This window comes from Crocodylus siamensis, chromosome 2 (genome assembly GCF_052110815.1).
Source record: "Crocodylus siamensis isolate JL-2025a chromosome 2, ASM5211081v1, whole genome shotgun sequence".
Taxonomy (NCBI): domain Eukaryota; kingdom Metazoa; phylum Chordata; order Crocodylia; family Crocodylidae; genus Crocodylus; species Crocodylus siamensis.
Window position 1 is genome coordinate 155,982,649 of NC_143396.1, and position 17,004 is coordinate 155,999,652.

Genomic DNA, 17,004 nt, shown 5'->3' on the forward strand with positions numbered 1-17,004 from the left:
TCTTATTAATTTAAATTCATATGTACTATTCCCTGTTCTTCTTTGGCTAGTATGTTCAAAGTAAAAACTAAACTTTGATTTTAGATGAGTTTTGAAAGAAAAGGAGGAAATATTTATCCTATTTTTCCCTTCACTTTTTAATAATACAATGAACAACAAAATGTCACCATCCAAAAGGCTGGCTTGGGATGCAATTATCTTTTTTTTCCATAAAAGGCCAGGAATCTAACTATATACAGACATTAAAATGGTTGGTTGTGGCTCCCCTTTATGTCCTTTTCTGACAAGTCTGGGTGTCATGGGTCATGTAACCCTATTTCCAAACAAACCTTTACCAAGAATACGAGTGGTTTGATGTGGCCATGGCTTGGAGGTGAGGGCTGTTCAACCCTAATTTGCTATGATTTGCTGTCATACTTTTGAAAGAGTAAGGGCTACAGGATTTGTCCCCTACTCCTAATGAGTGAGAGAGAAAGATATCCAGTGTTTGGCCTTATATATTAACGAGCAGAGGTAGAAAGAGTTCATGCAGAGGGAAAGACATTTGTAGACTGAGAAAAGAAGCTTTTTCATGCTTTCCCAGAGCACACAGCCTTGTGAGGGCTTATTCTAAATCTATAATAAAAGGTGACAGCAGCCACAGAAATAGTAGCAGAGCTGGGAAGAACTGTCAAATCTCTGCTGCGTGGATGGGATCATTTTCTGAAGATTTTAGCAGGGGTTGAGGTAGGGAAGGTAATTTCCTCTGTTATAAAGCAATATATACTTTGTTTGGAAGAAAATCCAGGTTTATCCTTATTATTAGTCATCCATAACAAAGGCAAAGTTTAACATTTCATAAGGACATCTTAACTTGTTGCCCTTAATCCTCTAAGATACACCAGGGAAAAGGAAGAGGGAATGTGGAAGGAGAAGAGTAGCAGCCAATATTAAAATAGACCATTCCTCATTTTAAGGACAAAATTCTGGCCTATCTAGTGTACCTGCCCTACAAGAGAAGAGGTTGCAGGGACTATTTGCCCCTTTCACCCCTTCAGTGTATCTAAAAACAAACATACAGACCTGTTTCCAAATACATCTTTACCAAGAAGACCAGCTATAGTTAAGGACTGTTCTGGACTGAGTCCTGAGACCTGGAACAAGTAATGAATCCAGTAAAATGTCATAGTCCCAAGGTGTGTGATAAACACCTTGAGAAAACAGCTAGATGGCTGGAGCCCTTCTATCTGCATATACCACTCATGAATGTAGATATTCTCCTAGGTCAGCTGATGCCCTCACAAGCCTGTGGAGTATGGTCTGATTATAAAAGGATCTAAAATGAAATAAAAATTTCAGGCCCAAACACCCACAAACTTGGAAGCGAATAATTTTTGGCATTTTTCAATTCAAACTTACACTGATATAATAATGTATGTTTTGCAGTAGGAACATGCCACCTTCACCAGAAATTCTTCTCCTTTCACAAATTGTTAGAGAGGTTTCCAGCCTGGCCTGGCCTACTCCAGAGTTCTTGTTTTTAGGATATCAGTTCAAACCACCACCTGGAACTAAGTTAGTCAGACAGGCATGCCTTTCCTCATTAGTTTAGCCAGGAGCCCTACCTGTCAGTGAGGTTTAGTTCTAGGTGGGTGTGCTAGATTGTATCCTTGTCAAACCTGAAGAACTAGAAGACACATTAGTGACTTTTACTTATGGCTTTTGGTACACATACAACCTCCTTTATAAGACCTGGTTAGCTAGCTTTTGCATTGGTTATGTTTTACCCTCTTGTTCACTAATGCTTTCTACAATAATGGCACCTGAATGGCAGGCCATTCTGCAAAGATGACTTTCTAAAGTACTGAAGAAGGGCCAAATGCATTACACTGGTCATTATGGAAGCAATGCCTGAGGATTGGTGTCTACATAATTCAAAAGGTATATGTTAGGGTGACTGTGTCATCAACTAAAAGGGAAATCATTTTCAGATAGCAATAAGGTTCAGGACTGCAAGTAATAAACTGAAAGGGAGCAAAAAAAAATTTAGGTTAAAAATAGTAGAGTCTAGATTAGAGGACCAAGGAAGGAACTGGACACCCTGATGACTTGTACTGGTCAAATCTAAACTAGGCTACATTTTAAAGGATGTCCTGGGAGGTGGCCATATATCATTAAAGTGAAAGACTAGGACAGTGATTCTCAGTCAGGGTCCTATGTCATCCCAGGGTGCCTTGAGATCCTATTAAGGGTACTGCAGAGTGCTGTGCAATATTAGCACTATTAAGTGAGTCACAAGATAAACTCAGAAATATCAAATAGGAATCCATAGTGCTAAAAATATTCTGACCTGTAGTGGTTTTTCTGAATTCTTTGCAACAAAAAAATATTTTATTATTTTACTGTGGTTAAACAATGAATGAAAGCTAAGAGCTGTCACTTTTCAAGGAATGCCTCGAGTAAAAAAAGGTTGAGAACCACTAGATTAAAGGTCCAAACACTGGAAATATTTTCATATCTAATGGCTGTGATTCTATGATATCTTTAAAAAGGAATACTTTAAAGACCTTAAGTAGGCCAAGCACTTAAGCACTTCTAAGAGTTAGTTGCTTAATCCCATCCAAGTTTGCTGAAGTACTTCAAAAGTTAAGTTCAAAGATAAACAAAGAGAAGAAAACCTGTAAGATAGGATTCAGAAAAAAGTGAAGGCACAATTTAGAAAATGATCTGACTTTTTGCTCTGGATAGTTGGACGGTTACCAAATGACAACCTTAACTTAAACAAGTATTATAGTATTCTATCTTAACGACCACAGAGAAGTATCCCCACAGAGTGAAATTTGCCATGTGGCCTAGGGTGAGCATGTTTGCTTGAAGGGTCTAGTGGGCGTACCTCAGCCATTCCCACACACTGTTATATGTAGCCATTACAACAATGCAGAGCTAGGTGCATTGTAGCCCCCACGCCCCTAGAGAGCATCCCCAGCTCTCTTCTCCCTGCAGTGGCCTAGGAGTCATGGCATGAGTACATGAGGGGGCTTGTGGTGGGCATGGGTGGCACACCCTGTGCTCTTCCTCTGCTATGAGGACCTCAAAGAGGTGAGTGGCTGTGAGCTTCCTCCCCCCACCCCGTGCCCTGAGGCTGTGAACTTCCCCTCAACAGTGCCCTGAGACTGTAAGCTTCCCCCCAACAGTGCCCTGAAGCTGTGAGCTTCCCCCAACAGTGCCCTAAGAGAGGATTGCAAGATGTGTGGGCAGGCTACGGCAACATAGGCCACAGGGGTGATACTGGTTTGTGGGATAGCCAGGATCAGATGCACCCATAGGGGTGCCTAGCTTCACCTACAATGACTTGAAAACTGGGTGTGTGGCCCAGGGAGCCCTAAGTTTGGAGACCAAGAGAATGTTGGCTGCTGGGCAAAGTAAGTTTTTTACCCTTGGGGGAATGAGCAGAGCAAAACAGTGCAGAGTTTTTCTTGAAAAAGGTTTGGCATATTGGTATAAGGAGAGGGAAGGAAAGGAAAAGAAATTCATTGGAAATAGGAACTATAAGCATATAAATTTCCATTCACAATATAAAGGCCACAATAAATTATCATTCATTAACTGTGCATACAATCAGTTCAAAGCCTGGCAAATGCCTTTTGGCTGGCAGGTGTGGAGGTTGCATGTGTGGTTTACAAAGCTTCAATTGGAGATGCGGCTGTTGAAGTGTTCTGGTGAGTGGACAATTTACAAATATTTCCAGTGATGGCATGCCAAAGAAGCAGGGGCTGGGGAGGTGGGGACGTAGACATATCTAGAACTAGATATGTGGCTGGGGAGGTGAGATCAGGAAGACCTATCCATAAAATGGAGAACACAGTGGCCAATAAGAAACTAGGGAGGAGCAGGGGGCGGGGGCATGTCTTGTGATAAAGTTGGCTATTCATTTATCTTGTGATAAAGCTATTCATGCCACCAGCACAGATTACTGAAGCTGTGAGTACAGTACATGAACTAACAGAAAATGGTTTCAGTCCAAAAATTTAATTGTAATTAACCTGATTTATGCATTCCAGAGATGATCTGTCTGATCCGTAGTCAGAACAATTTTGACCCTTTCCACTGGCTATGTAAAGGCACATATTACAACAGAATGCTACCAACCAAACTGAAAATTACATGGATTTCACAGGAATCAGAGCTTAAGGTAGAAGTGATATCTTTTTTTAGACCAACTAGATTTTTAAAAAAAAATTCTTTAATTGCAAGCTTTCAGGCACAACACCCTTCTTCAGGCATAGGAGAAAAGATGGTACAAGTTCTCCTGGGTAGAAATGAAAATTCATATTTCACAGGAGAGTTGAAGGTGTGATAAAATCTCCTGCTTGGAACAGTTCATTTTATATGCAGATTAGGTTCAGAGATCAATTGGAATAATCGGTTGACCTCGAAGTTGTTTGGTGGTAAGCAGATGTATTCATATTTCCTTCTGGTTATTGTGTTTCGTATTTCACAGAAGAGTAAAGAGATGGATTCCATCTCCTCTGTCACTGGGTCAGGACTGGCCATCAATATTTACAAATGGGTCCTGGTACAAAAAAAGTTGAGAACCACTGAGTAAATGACACAAGTCAGTCTTAAGGGCAGAGCTCACTTAAACCATCATTTTAATAATCTATCTGTGTGACAGTAAAGTAGAATCTAGTGAGCTATTTATAATTAAAGAAAATCAAAGATCTGAGTAGCTAATGTACTACAGTGCAACATGCAAGTTTGAGTTATGGTTTTATTGATGAAATTCATCTCATGTTAATACCAGCACAAAGGCCACATGAAGCTTAAGTCCCTAACACTGGATGAATTTCAAAATCAGAGCAGAATGGCTTTCATTATCAGAAGATTGGGATGTCACAGAGTCATATATTTTAATCACAACTCTAACTCTGGCACTCTTTGCAGTCTTGGGTTGGTTGAGTCTTATGTGACAGACTTGGGAGACCTGAGTTAAAACCCCTACTACTCCAACACAGATTTCCTTCTTGACTTTGGCAAGTTCCATAGGGCACATCTACAAATCACCCTATGGCGACATAGTAACATGCTACATCACCATATGGCACACGCTATAGTGATATAGCAATCATGTGGGTCTACACGTGATCAGCAGCTATGTCACCATAGCGGTGCACTCCCCCATTGTAACGCACTGCTATGGCGACATAGCGGCAAAATCCAACCGGGCACTATGAGCATGGTGCAGTAGAAGCAGTTACTGCACCATGCTTTAGTACTTCCAAAGGAAGCACTAAAACATGGTGCCATAACATCGCCATGTGGTGACATGTAGATGTACCCACAGGGTATGTGAAGAAGTGCCAAGGAACATAGTACCTCAGATTCACTATGCTATAGACCAGTAGCAGTGCAGTGCAGCAGAGCTTACTGGTTTGTCTGCAGTGCCACCCTAACATGACAAGGTTACTTTAAGATCAGGAGCTAGGTGCCAAGGTTTCCCAATGCAGAACTGACCTCACCCTTACTCCTTCTGTGACGCATTTGATTATCTGTAAAATGGAGACACTTGTTTTATCTCATAGTGCTTTTACAAGGAGAAATACCCTAAGACTGAGAGGCACTGAAACTATGACGAATGAGTGTTAGAGAAATACCTTAGCTTTATGGAATAGGAATTTCAGTCTGTATGCTTCCTAACACAAAGAGGGGAATAGCTTTCTACTAGCCTTAATCTTAGAAGACTTATTTTACCTGGGCATACGGGGATTAGAAAGAATTCAATATGGATTAGATCCAGATTGGGTCTATATTGGATTTCCTATACCCTATAGCTCATGTCAGGCACCTGTTTAAACTGGCATCATCTCCAGTTGTAAACATATGTTAAAGAATTGCCTGACAAACAGCTGATTGTTGGCATTGAAATGATATTAGGGCATACCACATAGTCAGTTTATGGCACCATACAAACCAGCCACAAAGACGTTACATTTTTTTTAGTAATATCTTTGTGACTGGTTTGCCATTTTATGGCACCATAGATTCAATAAATGTATAGCATGTTGTTATTTTTGGTGCAATTAACATTTTAGGGTCATTAAGTTGTTCTATGCAGATTGTTACTTTGTCCGAAATATGCCACTATAACTCCTCTGTGTGGAACTTTGTTCTGGAAACAGTGACTGGAGCAAGTTCCATAGGGTACCTGAATACATGCAAGGTGGTACAGTACCAAGGCATTGAAACTGAGTGTCTAAATGGGGGCTGTAAACTGAGGTAACTCTCTTCTGTTACTGTTATGCTGGCAAATTTCTGCATGTAGGGCAACCCTTAGGCAGTTGGTTAAATATATCTAGTATAGCTGAGGCATTTATTTTTTTTAAGGAAGTAAAAAGTTTATAAAAGAATATACTATTTATTTATATATTAACCTAGTTTTTATATATATATAAAAATATATATTAGATTGTCAGTAGAGTAACACAGCATATATTTTTGATTATACCCACTTCTTCTACCCTCTTTCTTTGTAGTCTTTAGAACCACGCACATGTAGCAGAGCTCCAGTCTGGACTACTACTGTAGTACAAATAAATACTACTGCTCTTTCCTTTGGGTCATAATCATCTCTGCACTCCACAGCAGCTGTAAATTTAGCTGAAAAATTGTTTTAAGGAGATATACAACACTGTGGCCTAATTCTTATTTTTGATGGTTTTATACAAATGTTAACTCCACAAAACTGTGACTGTTCATGATGTATAGTAGATGCCAGTGTAAATCTGAACAGAATTGAGCCCCTGATGATTGGTAACATGCAAGACCTACAGCTGGCTAGGGCAAGGCATATTGCAGGCTATACATTTTGCTAATGCAAGTCAACTCCTACCAATTAGGTTACCAATTCTTGTTTCAGTCTCAGCTCTTTTGTGGGGCATAGTCTCCCAGTTGTAATGTTTTTTATAATGTAGGCAATTTTCTTTATCATGCATCTAATGTGAAATGTTCACCCAGACAAGATGACAATGAGAGTTCACTTCAATGGAAGTTTGACCCAAGCACTTTAGGAATAGACCTCATATCTAAAGAGGCTTCATGGAGAAAGGAAACACATTAAGATGTAATATAATGAAAAGTGGCATGTTATTTGGGGTATGTTTACAAGTGCAGTCACTGCAGCTTGTATAGAAATACTTGAGATAACTTTACACTTCCTGGAATGTGTACTCCTAATACTGTAGACCTCATAACATGGAGCTCAGCACAAGCTAGGCAACTGAATATTTGCCCAGCTTCTTTGGCAGTTGGTTCTCTAGTCCATGCTAAGCTCTGTGCCATTGCAGACATACTTTGAGCAGTTCCCAATGTAGCTTGTTTAAATCAAACTTAGATGATATGTAGTTGCTGAACCCCACTACCACCTCCAGGATGTCAGGCACACAGAGCAAGGTGTGCCCCAGCACATCCTGGAGGGTGCCACACACCTCCAGGATGGTCTCTCTGGTGGTCCCCTGGCCCATGATGAAGAGGTGGCTGATATAGCATAGGTTGGTGAGTGTGGCCAACTTGAGAAGGGTGATGGCCAGCTGGGTGTCTGCAGGGAGGGGCTGCCACATGGTGGTGGCCTGCTGTTCCAGTTGTAGGCAGAACTGCTTGAGGAGGTCTTGGAAAGCGGCTCAGGTCATGCAAAAGGACTCCAGCAATTGCTCGTCATCCCAGGTGTGCTGGCTGGCCAGGCAGGCCCACAAACAATGGGACTGGAGCCCCAGGAGTGCGTGGCTAGCACCGGTGGTGGTGTCTAGGTGCACATCATCAGTGTCCCTGCTGGGGTCTGGGCAGCAGCATGGTGGCAAGGGACCTGAAATGCTGTGGTGAGCCAGGCCATGTGGCTACACCACACAGGGGGGCAGGCAGGGCTGAGATTGACCTGGGCCAGATGGCAGTTGCCACAGTGGCACAGCATGGCAACCAGGGTGTTCAGCAGGAGCCCAAGATACTGGACATTGCTCCAGAGGTGGAGCAACCATTGCATGGTGGGCACAGACTCCAGCAACAGTCACAGAGCTCTGTGCCAGCACACTGCAGGCAGGCTGTAGGCCAGGATTGCAGGTGGCCAGGGAGCAGTGCTTGGGGATGTCTTTTAAAGATGGCCCCTGACTGCAGGCACCTGTGGCCAGAGCCTGCAGTTCCCCCTGGCTGTTTCAGGAGACTGGTGCAGAGCCAGAGGGGCTGGAAGCAGACTACTTCCAAGAGCAGCAAATCTGTTCCCAAACACTTGCCTGGGGTGGGATTACTCTGCAGTAAATTACTGTGGAGTAAACCCATCTAGCAGCATTTGCATGTGTAGATGAGCCCAGTATGCTGGGGGGAAAAAAAGTTGAAGGTTTTCATAGATTTCATAGACATTAGGGCTGGAAGGGACCTTGGGAGATCATCGAGTTCAGCCCCCTGCCCAAAGGTATCCCAACATTATTAGAAACTTTGTCTTACTCTCTGTGGTTTAGGTTCCTTTCTGTGAAAATGGGGATAGGAGCATTCCTTCATCCCATAGATGTGTTGCAGAGATGAATTAACATCTTTGTAGCTATCTAAAAGCTAAGATACTACTGTGATGAGCACAACAGAAAACCTGATAAGGAAATTAATAATTCTGTCTTCAGAGCAGTGCAGTAAATAAAGCCTGTGGCTATACAAGGAATATTGACATACTGCTCATTAGCTGAGCACCATCCATTCTAGACATTGGAAGAAGCAGGGGTCCTATAGGAAAAGAAAAACTAGCATGTAACCAAGTGCTTAACGATTGTGCGTATCATAATGAACACGTACAAAATTAAATGACATTTCTCTAGACAAACTTAATTCTGGTATACCTTAGCATATGAGTGCTCTACTCTGTAACCTCAGTGTTTTTAAATGTAGACTTTTGTGTTATATTGCTAATTGAATCTGCAATGTCTTGCTCGCCTTAAATTTCTAAGAACTTTAGTAAAATGCATGCACTGTGCTTTCTCACTGATGTGCCAGTATTGTTCTTTCTTGCTGATATACTTCCAAATATGAAATTAATCATTTTTGACTGAAAACGTATGTCTCAGGGGCAGAACAAAAAATTCTCCTCTCTAAGAGAGAAAAGGAAAAACTCCTACATCTAGAACACAACAGATAATGTCAGACAGGATTACAGGTTTTGAAATATTAGGGATTATTTTATCTACTACTGAAAAAGTAAAACTTGGTTTACTGCATATAGTTTTAATTGTGTTCTTGAGCATATTACATATAATTCTCAAGGTAAAAACCTAGTAGCCTGCTTTTGGAAGGAGTGAATGCCCCTTGTCAGAAGCTCTAAAGCCAGGGAAAAATCCCCTTCCCACATCCATAGACAAGTGAAAAATTTAGGGTTATTTGAAAATTTTCAGGGAGTGAGAAGTGTTCCCTTTTACATTTTGAAATTCTTTAAAATACAATGGAATGGAAAAATAAAAAGCTAGAGGTAGTTTGCCAAATTAGTTTGAAGTCAGTCTGAAGGCAAGGTAGATAAGTACTTTTACATACTAACTAACTAAGACTTATGTAGAGAATACAAGCTTTTGTGAACTCAAGTTCACTTCAACAGATGACAATTAAAAGTTTCATTGCCCCCTTTTTTTCCTTTGTCTAGTAACAAAATGGAAAATCTTGGAAAAGGAGGCAGGGAGAGAGAAAGGAAAGAGAAAAAAGGGGAAAAAAGACACTACAAATCATAACTCAGAAATTCAAATTTTTAAAAATGTTTTAAGGAAAGAGGGGATATATAATTATGGCACTGGACTCTGCTACCTTCCTGTGGTGGTGAATTTCAAACTTTTCACAAGATATGAAAAATGAATTTACAGTCACTGTATCTACTTTCTTACACTCCTGCATGATTCAGGGAAAGACACTGAAGTCCATGAAGTTCAACAGTGTAGGACTAATATGGATCATAACTAGGTCCACTGTAAGAAAAAATGAATGGACTTTTAATTATTTGTGATTTCTGAGGTTACCTGGCCTTCAAAAAAAGCTACAAAATTTTCTTTGCCACAACTATAAATCATGACCTGTTTACAGCTCCGATATCAAGATACTTGATGTGAAGTGTGTAACAGCACTGATAGCAGTTGATAGGTGACATAATTGCTGCTGGTTACCAGAGATCACTCTGGATACACTCATCTCTTTCAAGTCGCATAATCACAACTGAAGAGGTTAATGGTGCATTAGGGGTGCCGACTTTGCTGTCACCTCCACAGAAGCAGTGTTAAGACTGTTAACTCTGCATGTTCTTCAGAGACTAACTCTCTAGCTGTCTACCCTATTGCATGATATTTTTGTAGCCATACCTTTCTCTTTTACGTCACTCTTCTCCTAGCTTTAGGCCTTTTTCATCTTAAAAGTTCTTGTCACCTTAAGACTATAACCTACCACTTACTTTTAAGTGGAGATGAGGCTCTAGAGCATGAATAAATTGTCTCTGTATATATTTATATATTCCAGTAGATGTATACCCACAAGCTTCCCCCTGCATGTATGGGAGACACAGTTTATAGTAGCAAAAGGAGTTCTTTTGCCCAAAAGAATTCTCTGAACAAAATAAGCTCAACTGGTAAATGACTTTGGATCAATGTAACCTGGGTTGTACACAGTTGGTACCCCCTCTTCAATTAAAAGGATGTTTGGAGTGTGTGTGTGTGTGTGTGCACACCATGAAAGCGTAGCTGCTTGGCTTAGGCCAGTCTGCCATCCTCCCCAGCAGAGCAGAGCAGAGCAGAGCAGAGCCTGTGGTCACTCAGTAAAATTTAACTATTTACAGAACTTTATTTACAGGACCTATAGAACTTATTAAGCATATACACACATATATCCCAGAACTATATACAAATTTACACCATCTAAGGCGTCAGAAACCTGGGCTGCCTCGTGCAATTCCAGAGTCCTGCCAGGTCTTCAGCCCTGTGCACAGGTCTGTGCACTGAGCGCTTTGTAGCTGCAGTGGTCCCATCAGCCTAGCTCTCCCGGACCCTTTCCAGACCTGTGCACCAACCCATGCACCGAGGGCTCCTGCCTCATGCAGGGGTGCGGCCCTGTGCTTCCTCATGCAGCTGCCGTGGTCCCATCTGCTCTCTGGACCTTCACCAGCCTTGTGCACCGACCCATGTACTGAAGACTCCACCTTGAGCAAGGCTGGGTACCCATGCTACCTCATGCAGCTGCCGCATCCCCTTCAGCTTCACCAGCCCTGTGCACCAGCCTGCACACTGAGGGCTCCTGCCTCATGCAGGGTTAAAGACCCGTGGTGTCTCATGCAGTTGCAGTGCCCCTTCAGCTCACCAAACCCTGTGCACCACTCTGTACACCAAAGGGGCTAGCCTCCTGCCTCATGCAGGGTTGGGGACCTGCGCTGCCTCATGCAGCTGCTGAGGTCCCGTCCATCCTTCGGACCCTCCATGCACAGTCCCATGCATCACTGATGAGCTCTTCCACAGCAGCTGGGATGCAGCCACCCACTTCTTCTTCTCCCCCGGAGTTATCTTCAGGGCACTTTTGGGGCAACGGCTCTGCCCTGCTGGTCAGCTCTACCAGCTCTTCTACATCCCTCGTGTTTGTCATCCCTCGTTGAAGCCACCCATGTGCTCGGCACGTGGACTTTTATTCCCTCCAGAGGCTTCACCTCAGGTTGGTAATGGATCAATGAGGAAGCTCGAGGGGTTAGTTCCCTCTCAGGTCCTCTCTTTCACCTCAACCCTGGGTCAGGGCAGGGCTGCCTTCCTTCTGCCTTTCCCTCATTGGGGGAGAAGGAAAAATTTCCTCCACCAATGGAGCCCAAGCCCTTCAGGCTCAAGCTAACACTCCAGGCTGCTGGTGAGCCCACCAGCCAGCCTGCCACACCAATTCATCCACCCATCCTGCACTTCTCTAGGTGTACTTGCATTAATTTGAGGGTGATGGTACTTCACAGCCCTAAACCCTGGTGTCTTGGAGTGGGGTGCAGGGGCAGCCATGATCCTGCTAACGCCCCCTGCCGTGTCAACTTAGGTGATCCAGCACCCTCTTATCCTCGCCCGCCACATCTTTGATGGTAATTGGTTCAATTAGGGAGGCTGCCTTTATCTCCTAATACACAGCGTAAGTTGACCTACCCCTAATCCATATGGGGTGCCTCAGTGCACCCCTGCCTTAAGGGCTAATGCATACCTCCTACCTCCCCTTTAGCACGCCCCAAGCCTCGCAGCTGTGCCGGACGTTCTCTTGTCTTATATTCGCCCCTCCTGGGCTTCTATTCGGCTCTGTCGAGCTCTTATCGGTCTAGCCCCTACCTGGATGTCAGCCCCTCTCCGGGCTTATGCCGCGCGCCTGCCTCTCTCCGGGACGTATACCACATGCCCGCCCTTCTCCGGGGTTTCGTGCCGGTCGGGGACTAATTGCTCACTCTGGAGCCTCTTGTTCTGATCAGCCCTCTCTGGAGCCTGTGCCGCGCTGATTGCGCTACCCTTGCTCTCTCTTGGGCTTCTCAAAGTTGGGCTCAGGCGGCCCTATCCCCACCTGGCCCCCAGACCCACCTTCTCAGGTCTAGCTCGCGTGCCTCTCGCGCTCGTTGCCCCCTCTGGGGCCTATGCCGTGCCTCTCGCGCTCGTTGCCCCCCCGGGGCCTATGCCGCGCCTCTCATGCCTTGGGGCTCAGGTGGCGCGTAGCCGTGCCTGGCCCCCTGCCCTTCTTCGGGTCGTATGCCCCACTGGGCAAAATACCGCCCTCACGGGCTGGGGTCCGAAACCCTGCACACCGCGCCTCTCCAGCGCTCATTCACTGTGCCGACTCCGGCACTAACTACTGTGCCCTTACTGGGCACCAGGAACCCCCGGATTATTGGGGAGCTCCTGTGAGGCCTCCTCACACCTCTACAGCCTCACCCGGTTCTCCGGTGTAACAGTAACCAAACTAAACCATAAGCCTGCCAGCCGTAACATAACAATAAGCCTCCTGGCTAAAGCATCTATTCTAGGCCCACCTGGCTTTCTCGCAAGGCCTTCTAATCAGGGTCCTCTCAACCCTCGCCATGGTGCAGCCCCTTGGGTGGTCAGGGTGCGCCGCTCATCTTTGCTCTGCTGGACTCTCCTGCAGAGCTCCTGCACCTCAGGCTGCCGGACAGGAACTGCTAGCTAGGCTTTGGCCTAGCTGTTTATAAAGGCCCTTCCCCGTTTTTGGCCATGTGACTTACCTGGTTGCCCCAGCAACCCACATCTGTGCTGCTTCAGGGAGCTTCAGCAGCCCTATTCCTACTGCTAGTAGCAGGCACCCCGGGTGCCCTGCTGCACCTGGCTTTGCAGGCAAAATTTTAATGTAAATGAAGTACTACTGTTACAACCACCACAGTCTGGAGTGTATTGTTTATATGGGCAGTGAAATATTAGACAGGCAGCAACTCAAAAATACATGGTATTCAGTTCATGCTTAAAGGTAGGAGGAAGTAGACTAGATTATTCCATCTAAAAAACTGGATATGACCAGCTAAGAAGCATTTAGGCTAAAGACAAAAATTATCCATAAATTGGTGAGACAGGGGGCCATCCAAGAACCAAGATCTCACATTCGTCTGCCCACCTGTCTATATGGGACAGTCTGCCCAGTCTTGCCTGCCACAACTTTGCTGGTATAATAAATTGGTGGTAAATGCAAGACACTGTCCATTACATGCCCTGATGCCAGAGGGCACTATCCACAGCTCCATCCCTTCCCTACACCATGGCCCATGTCTCGCAGATGGCATCTGAACAAGTTCTTATACTAATTACCTCAACTCAGCCTCTCAGCATCTGAGGGCTTACTGGTGTCTCCCTCTGACCCAATCACATGGCCTTGACATGCCTGAGGGCTTACTGGGGTTGTGACTTACCTTAGCTCCTTGGCTGAGCCACAAACTCGGCCTCCAGTCCAACTATGGTCTGTGGTGTCCATGGACACCTTGGCCTATCCACCCCTTACCTGGGGCTTCGACTCATGCCCTACACCTGGGCATTCCAACTATGAACTCTCACTAGGGCGTTCACTGTACCACTGATGTTATTACTCGGGGGTTGGCCCATGTGCTGCCCTTCAGGCCATCCCTTCAGCCCTACTCAACACCTGGATTGTGCACAGTCCTTCAGATTGTAAAGATACCCCTATTCTCTGTGGGCTGCCTCTGCTGTCGTTTCTGGAATCAAGAGTGTATGTTTATTCACTTGTTTATTGGTTCAATCTATGCCGCTTAGACTAACCTGTGAAAATTGAACAGATTCAGCGTCAGGTTTTTTGGCTGTCTGTGCTTGGACTTAGTGATGTGGTTCTCAGCTCTTCTAGACTTGAGATGCCCATCCTTAGGCTTGAGGCACCCCTTGGAAAATACCAACTCAACTTTGGTAGACAAAGTTCTTTAAGTAAATCTGATATCTTTTATTAAACCAAGTCAAATAGTTGTAAAATTATTCTTTGCAAGCTTTTGGGTACAAATACCCTTTCTCAAGCAGAGGAAGCATCTGCAGTTCGTCTGTGGTCTTCCTGGATGGAGTAGTAAAACAGCCAGAGGCTGTTAGAATTTTTCCAACTATTTGAGTTGGTCTAATAAAAGATATCAGATTTACCCAAAGAACCTTGTCTGCCCATGCCCTTAGACCAACACGGCTATAGCCTACACCCTGAACTCTTGACTTCCATTCATTTTTTGATGAGAGAAAAATACTAGAGCAAATTTTCTGTTTGGACTCAGAAAGATCACAACAGGTCAGAATGGTTTTAATACTATGAATTCCTATTTGAAATCTCCAGGTTCATCTTGAGAATTATGGTTGCATGCCTAATAGTGCAGCCAGCGCCCCTGTGCTTTTTGAGTCCAAACAGGGTGTCATAGCACCCTGGATGAGAATCACTGATTTAGTGCAACTTTAATAAATTTCCCATTGCCTTACACTTTTCCTCATTATTTATGTTGATACAAAACAGTGTTGCATGTTCCTAGAACTTTCTAGCATTACATTTTTTTTTATTCCAACACTGGAATAAAGGTATTGCCTGTAAATCACAGCTTCATTAAAAAACAAAAAATTTCTAACAAGTCAAGTAGAGAAAAGTTCTAAACATGGCCCATAGCTCAGATACCAGAAGACTACAGGGAACTCCCAAATGTATTATTCCTTTAAATCCCAAGACGTATATATATAGGCAGAACTTTTGAGTTTTTGGACTGAGTCACAATTTTTGAACACTTGGAACTGGTAATACTAGCAAAATGAATGCAGTTCAGTGAACAGTGCTATTAAGTCAGAAACAGCAGTGCTTTACATTCACTTTAGGTTGTCTTGTACAGTCACTTGCAGCACTGAGGTCTCTGATAGAATGGATCTCTTCCTTCTTGGGCTTGACAGCTTGCAAACGGCATAGCAGAGAAGTACAAAATAATCACACAGTGTGACATCCAGAACTTTTGTAGGTTTGCATCATGACATGTTGTCATGATGTATTAATATACCATGATGTAGACATAGCAAAATTGTGTTAGGACAGCATGCTACTATTATTATATGATTCCACTCACAGTGATATCTCCTGTCATTCTACCTTTTTTACTCTGAGCAGAAGAGTGGGCTTTGTTTAATATATTGCTCTCTGCTAGCATTTCACTAGCAGTTGCTCATACCAACCAGATTTGCTGAAATCTTATTTGTGGATTTAAGGAACATTAAATTTTTAAGAGTCACAAGAGCCCTACAGCCAGAGCTTGAAAAACAATAGATTAGAACTTTCAGTAAGTATATGCATGGAAATGACAGTTTAACAAGGCCAGGTTAAAATAGTGTGCCCTCCCTTCCTTGGCTACATTTCAGACCATTCTGCTCTTGGTATAAGAGAATAAGGTATACTGACAGTTTAGAACAGTCTGAAGGAAGGAACCCATGATTACCAGATCATACTTCTGGATGATAGTAGTTTCCATTTATCTTTTCTATGAACAAGACTTCCAAGCAAAGACTCCCTCTTTTATAGAAGGATTCCTATTCCTTATGTTTTCTATAGGCAGAAGTTCATCTTTCCTTTTTAGGTAGTGCAATTCCCATTCTTGGAATTTTAAGAAAAAGTTAAACTGACACTTGAATGAGATAGTTTAGGCAGAGATGATCCTGTCTTGAGCAGAAGGGTTGGACTACTTGACCTCCTGAGGTCCCTTCCTACCATATATTTCTACCAAGCATTCCTGAGGTAGCATGGGGACAGTTTATAAGCTCTTGGTAGAAAAGCATCACAACTGGGGATTAAAGAAAGAAAATACAGAGAGCTTGATAACACAGTGTTTATCACTCCTAACACAGTGCTTATCACCCCATTAAGAAAAGAGCAGAGGGACATTACCAGCTACCTGTTATCCCATCTGCCACAATACAGACCAAAGCCAACATGTGGTATGCTAGCTAATGCTAAGAGGTGTCTGTGTCAGGCAGAGGGGATGGGGAATCCCTGCTTAGCAGGGAGTGGGATGGGGAGGTGGGAAGATGAAGGGGAGGAGCAGGGGGAAGCCAAGCAGATGCCTTCAGTCTCTGCCAAGCTCCAGCCAGGGAGCAGAGGGGAGGGGCCAGCTCTGCTGTGGAGCAGAGAGCCCCACCCAGCCCAGAGAACATGCTGGGATGCTGGGGGAGTTTGGTTTAACTTAAACCAGCAAGGGGTCTGGGAGAGACATTGCATAAACTGGTTTGACCCAAATCAGTTATGTCTGAGACTACATTCAACTAGGTTGATCTCAAAGCAGTTTCAGCCATTTTCAAACTGCTTTATGTGCACTGAACATCTGTCCTGTTATAGGTTTAAACCAGTTTTTGATCATTTAAATCAGTTTATGTGTAACATCTGTCCCTAGCTGTAGTGTTCCAGATGGAACAACATTAGGCCAGATATTGTTCAACATTTTCATCAATAATGTGGAAACAATAAAAACAAAAATTAGGAGGACAGAGCAGTTGCGCAGAGTTACGTGGT

At 43.7% G+C, this 17,004-nt stretch overlaps 1 protein-coding gene across 3 annotated transcripts in view; it reads right to left on the minus strand.

The window, feature by feature from the left end:
* Positions 1-17,004, minus strand: part of EMCN (endomucin) — a 105,844-nt gene that overhangs the window by 54,751 nt on the left and 34,089 nt on the right. The gene's annotated exons all lie outside the window — the stretch shown is intronic.